The sequence below is a fragment of the Lupinus angustifolius genome, chromosome LG09 (assembly GCF_001865875.1).
Source record: "Lupinus angustifolius cultivar Tanjil chromosome LG09, LupAngTanjil_v1.0, whole genome shotgun sequence".
Classification (NCBI taxonomy): Eukaryota; Viridiplantae; Streptophyta; class Magnoliopsida; order Fabales; family Fabaceae; genus Lupinus; species Lupinus angustifolius.
Window position 1 is genome coordinate 8,270,994 of NC_032017.1, and position 6,085 is coordinate 8,277,078.

The window sequence follows — 6,085 nt, forward strand, 5'->3', positions numbered from 1 at the left end:
CAACCTAGTCTCTTTGTGGATGTAGTATTGTTTAGTAGTGAATATAAGTGATCATCATTCTACCATTTTAGGACATACACTAAAAGGAGGATTTCAGACCTTGGTGTTTGGAGTTAATCAAAGTAAAACATAAGAACTTGTCCAAGTAGTTCAAATTCATAAGAAGTTGAGGAATATTTTCCTTATTCAAAATGATGTTGTCTCCTCAAGAATTTGTTAATACTTAGTTTATATTTCTTGTTTAGTGTTTATGTGCATATCAAATCAAATAAAAAACAACCAAAATATGTTCCTTCATTATTTGTGCATTGACAAATTCATATGATTCATTCTGTTAGGCAATTCCTTGTGGTTCGACATAATCCTATACTATACTACAATTGAATCTTGAAAGAGGTGTAAATTGTAAAATATTGAAGTGTTATCAATAAATTTATTTGTTGAAACACCTTTTAATATACAAAAGTGATGAAGCTAACTAAGTAACTTTTATTTATTGTTATTTACATTCCGCAATTTCTTTATTCTTTAATACCATCATTCCTTAAGGAAGAAGTTGGGTTTATTAATAAAAGGAACCCTAAAGGGAGTAAATAAATAAAGGTCACTTAACTTTATTATTCTTTTGTTCTTTATTTATTTATTTGTTTCTAACAACTAACTATTCATCACTTTTGTACATTAGAATATCATTAAACATGTTTGGAATTTATTCCACAAACCCGAGATGGTATTCAAAGCTACACTTGTTGTGGTAAATGTTTTGCCACTCAGATGTATCCCTGAAGGAGCTGTCATTTGCAACGTTGAACATCATGTTGGGGATTATGCTATTGTTATCAGCCACCACCCTGATAACTATACATCTAGATATCTCTTTAATTTCAATTTTAAAATTTATTTTCGTATGTTTCGGGTTTGGAATAATTTAAGTTATACCACTTGTATTTTTTGAGTCTGGCTAATGGGTTTGACTATTTCCATTGATGTTTGATTAATTTCCAATCTTATAATTTCACAATTATGTACATTTATGATTTTTTTATTATATTGTATATTTTGATTATAATCTATTAATTATGGTAGTTAAAGTAAAATTTTGGAGCATTATTAATTGTCATTGTTTATTATTGTTTAGTTATTTGATAATTATTTGGCTATATAAGTATCAACTGTATAGAGTATAAGGTTTATAGTCAAGCGAGTGGCATTGCATTTTTTATGATAGAGAAGGCCAGACTGAAATTTGAAAATACTCGTTAGAGAAACTCAATCTCCATATTAAATCTATTCACGATGATGGTATTGTTTCTCCATTACTTACTGTTTATTAATTTTATGATTTGAAAGTTGTTAACTTTTTCAAATTTTCTATTTGTGTTTCAGGTGAGATTGCAGTTATTCATGTTGCTCATCATGGACATACTCATACTGGTAAGTATCTTATTGACCATGGTGCTAATCATACTATACATAGAATTTTAGGGTCTAAGAACTTGCACCATCTGCATGTATAGGTTTGTTTTCACTTATCTATTTTTCTTTTTTAATCTGTAACAAAACTCATTTGTTTCAATTTTATCTTATTTTGTGCTCATTTGTGCTTCCTTGTAGGAGATACTGAGTTGTCAACTATTTTCTTTCCAGAGGAGTTAATCTCGATTTATAAAGTGATTCGGAACCCCTCTGGTTTGGGCTGGTAGTTACGCCCAACAAACAACTCTCCATGTTTTGTAACAACATGGTGCATTCCTCATAGATGTAACAGAACACTGGTTTCTTTAAACTGGTGACACTTTATACTTTCCTTTTCTTTTTTGTGGTTTCTTCATCCTACTGGTTTCTTAAATTAAACTCTTTCTGCTCTAGGGTTGCTGCTCACCCCAAATTCAGGAGATAAAACTAATGTCATGAAGCTGGATTTTGGCACTCATATAGACTGTGAACCCCATAAATTTTTTTTTTCAATTCTCCTAAATATGTCTTTATTTGAGTGTCACTCTGTTCAACTTATGGGTATGAAGTTTCTGTGTAGGATACATACTTGACTGTGCTTTTACTTTGGCTTTCAACCCTGTATTTGATCAACTGTTGGAGCCTCTCAGTGAAGCAACCAATACTGATATTACAGTACTTTCTAGAAATTTACTAATCTTGTGAAGACACATTGCCAATGCTACTTGTCCAATTAAAAGTTTCAGAATGCTCAACCCTAGTACTACCTGTGTAAACAATGCTACTCATTCAAGTACATCGGGTGACATGTGTATCAAAATCTTTGTTTGCTTTCAATAATCTAAGCCTTAGGTCCACTAGGTGGGAATAATATTTTCAATTATCTAAAAAAATATATAAAAAATCATCTTGTTCGTTAGGGTTTAGGGGTTTAGGGGGGTTGTTTGGGGGTTTAGGGTTTATCGGCCTAGCAGAGTGCTTTCACCGTTGGTGTTCTTTCCAATCTCTACGCATTTCACTGCTCCATCGGAAATTCCCTCTTCCCGTATCCTACTCCAGCTTGGTAGTTTCCACCGCCTTCTGGGGTTGAGCCCTAGGATTTGATGGCGAACTTAAAAAGCCACCCATAGATACTTTACACCCAATCATTCCGGATAACATTTGCATGCTCAGTCTTACCGCGGTTGCTGACACAGAGTTAGTCGATGCTTATGTTTTCGTCTTCCTTCAACTATCATTATTGATTAGCCTTAGTACTTGACCTCCTCTCTCTTAGCTAAAGATGGGGTGATATAGATAGTAGTTCCCTCTTTCTTGGATGGGACTCTACTAGAGAATATATATCTGATAAGTGCAAAAAGTATACACTTTTCACCATCATTTTATGGCACTTATCCTATGCAAATTGTAGAAAACCAACTTAAATTAAAACTTTTTAGGTGAATTTTGAATGATTAAATAAATTAGTTCTTTATTAATTCTTGTCCAATTTTTCTTTGAGTTTTTTAGGAAATTGAATATTAAAGAATAAATTCAAAGATGGACAAAAATTCAAGCCAAAATAAAAGACAAAAGCTCAAAATGAATTGCTAAAAGTAATCAAGTTAAAGCATGGCATGCTATGTGCTTAATTTGGTTACTTAGCCTCGAAGAAAGGTAGCTTACTTCGTCTTGAAGAAACCTGAGTTAAGGTAGGCCAAGCAACTTGCAAAAATCAAATGCTTACCTTAACTTAAAGAAAACAGCCCAAAAATGCCAAGCAACCAACAAAAATCAAGTAACAAACAAAAGAAAAAAAGGTTGCTTCACCATGAAGAAATAAAGCACAAAGCTTTCTAGTCAAGCCAAGCATCAGGTCAGGTCAGCCAAGCCAAGCATCAGGCCAGGTCAGCTAAGCACCAAGCACCAGGCCAGGTTAGGCAAGCATCAGGCCAGGTCAACTAAGCACCAGACCAGGTCAGCCAAACTGCTCAAGCAGGCAGCTAAGCATGGGACCAGGTCAGCCAAGCTGCTCAACATGCAGCTGGGCATGGGACCAGGTCAGCCAAGCTGCTGAAGCATGACGCTGAGCGTGGAACCAGGTCAGCCAAGCTGCTCAGCAAGCAGCTAAGCGTGGGACCAGGTGAGCTCAGCGCCAGGCCCACCAGAAAAATGATTGCTAGGTCAACTCATGGTACATTCTACTTTTTTTTGCTTGAAGGCCAAGAACATGACCTCATGGATGACATAAGGCTATGAAAAGAAGGAGAAGGTGTCACCATGCATGTAACCTAGCCCACCATAGGGGTCAAGTAGGGGCCAAAGTGGCTCTTCATAGGGGCCAATGGTCAGCGGCTTAGCTTCTAAATAGGGAAGTTGAGCGCCCAGCACCTTGGCCTATATAAAGGCATGAAATTCTCAATTCTAATACATTGTACATAAATTCTAAATTCTTCCAAGTTTATTCCTCTTCTTTCCTCCATATTTTCCTCTCATTTTAGGTAATTTTTAGGCTAGTTTTAGAGTAGTTTTTCATGTAATTCAAGAGGAGAATGGAGAAGGCGAATGAGATGCAAAAATCAATTTTGTAATCTCATTTGGAATTAAAATCATCCAATCCTTGGATGGATGGCTTATGCTCCTAACAATTTCTTTTGAATATGGTTATGTATTTCTACTTCTTCTTATATTCTAAAGTTTGAATTTTAATCATTCAAGTTGGTGCTTTGGTTAATTTTATTTGTTTGAGAAATTCTTAATGCTCTTTTTAGATTGATCACCTAAAAATTGATTTCAAGTCATAAAATTACTTGTCTCAAACACTTAACAAATAAACTAAGAAGTTGTTGTACTACTTAGTTTATTTGCCAAGTTAAGCATGCTTTTCTTAAGATCTTATATTCATTACTACTTCAATATTAGAGTAGCCAAGATTAGGGTGTGACAACCTAGTCTCTGTTGAGCTGCCAAATAGGGCAGCTGAGCGCCCAACACCATGGCCTATATAAAGGCATGGAATTCTCAATTCTAAGACATTGTACATTCTTTCTAAATTCTTTCCTCCATATTTTCTTTTCATTTTAGGTAGTTTTTAGGCTAGTTTTAGAGTAGTTTTTCATATAATTCAAGAGGAGAAAGCATCCAATCCTTGGATGGATGACTCATGATCCTAACAATTTCTTTTGAATATGGTTATGTATTTCTACTTCTTCTTATATTCTAAAGTTTGAATTTTAATCATTCAAGTTGGTGCTTTGGTTAATTTTATTTGTTTGAGAAATTCTTAATGCTCTTTTTAGATTGATCACCTAAAAATTGATTTCAAGTCATAAAATTACTTGTCTCAAACACTTAACAAATAAACTAAGAAGTTGTTGTACTACTTAGTTTATTTGCCAAGTTAAGCATGCCTTTCTTAAGATCTTATATTCATTACTACTTCAATATTAGAGTAGCCAAGATTAGGGTGTGACAATCTAATCTCTTTGTGGATGTAATATTGTTTATTAATAAATATAACTTATTCACAATATTATTAAAAGTAAGTTGTAACTAGAATATTCTTGAAACCATTATATCGGCGTTGGAATTTATTTCAACAAAGCCGAGATGGCGAACAAAGAATAAAACTGAGTTCACTTACTTACTTAAATAAAGAGAACACACTGAGAAGAGGGAATTTCCGCTTTCAACAAATGGGCACTACTGTCAAGACGATTTGTTGAGAGGGGAAAACCTTCCTCGAAAATACCTTTCCACAATAGCCCAATTCTACTACATCCACTCTAGCATGAAGGAAAAGGATGTTCGAAGTTCCTAAATGATTGGGCTACTTAGGCAAACACCCCTCACTACCTGTCGACTCGGGCTTTTCGAAGGTGCACAATGCATTGTTGCAGTTGATGCTCTTTAGTTCTAAGATCCTAACTTCAAAAAGAGGGTACTAGGCAAAGAGGAATATCTAATAACTAACTAGGTAAGCTCTTTCTTTCTCTTGATTTATGACACATGTCAGCTTCCCTCTTTTTGATCGTGGATGGGAAAGTTAATTGTGAGTTGACTCCTTATGCTAGAGCCAACCTAGCCTACCGGTCTTGTAAACTGATAGTTCCTTTTTACTATTAGGGCTAATGTCTCACTTCCTATGGTATCATTCAGTGTCTGGTAATAGTTCCTTTTCCTGTAATATCAGGAGATAGGAAAGATCTGACAAAAGTATGAAATTCTGAGAATATGATTGGTTCTATTAAGGACAAGTCATATTGATGACCAAGAAAACTCTAGAAAATACGCAAGTTTTTACACCAAGCATCAGAAATGACAGGAGGAGAGCATCAAAAGAGAAGGAAAGTAACTTTTAAATCATACCATAATCCAAAGATAAATTAGAATGAAAAGCCCTAGCTACGACTACATGCACATCTAGTGCACTGGCTTGGAAGCAAACTACCTTTACCATCTTTCGAACTTATCCAAAAATTTCTGATCAAAGGCAGTAGGGGCGGACTGCTAAGCGGGAATACTGTATTTTTCTGCTAAGTTGGATGTGAAAGCTCATTCTTGCTTTCGCCGGGTGAAAGGTTTCGCTACCTTGGCATGACATGAGAGATGTCTTGGAGGACAGAGAGAGGCTGCTTTCCTAGGGCTAGGG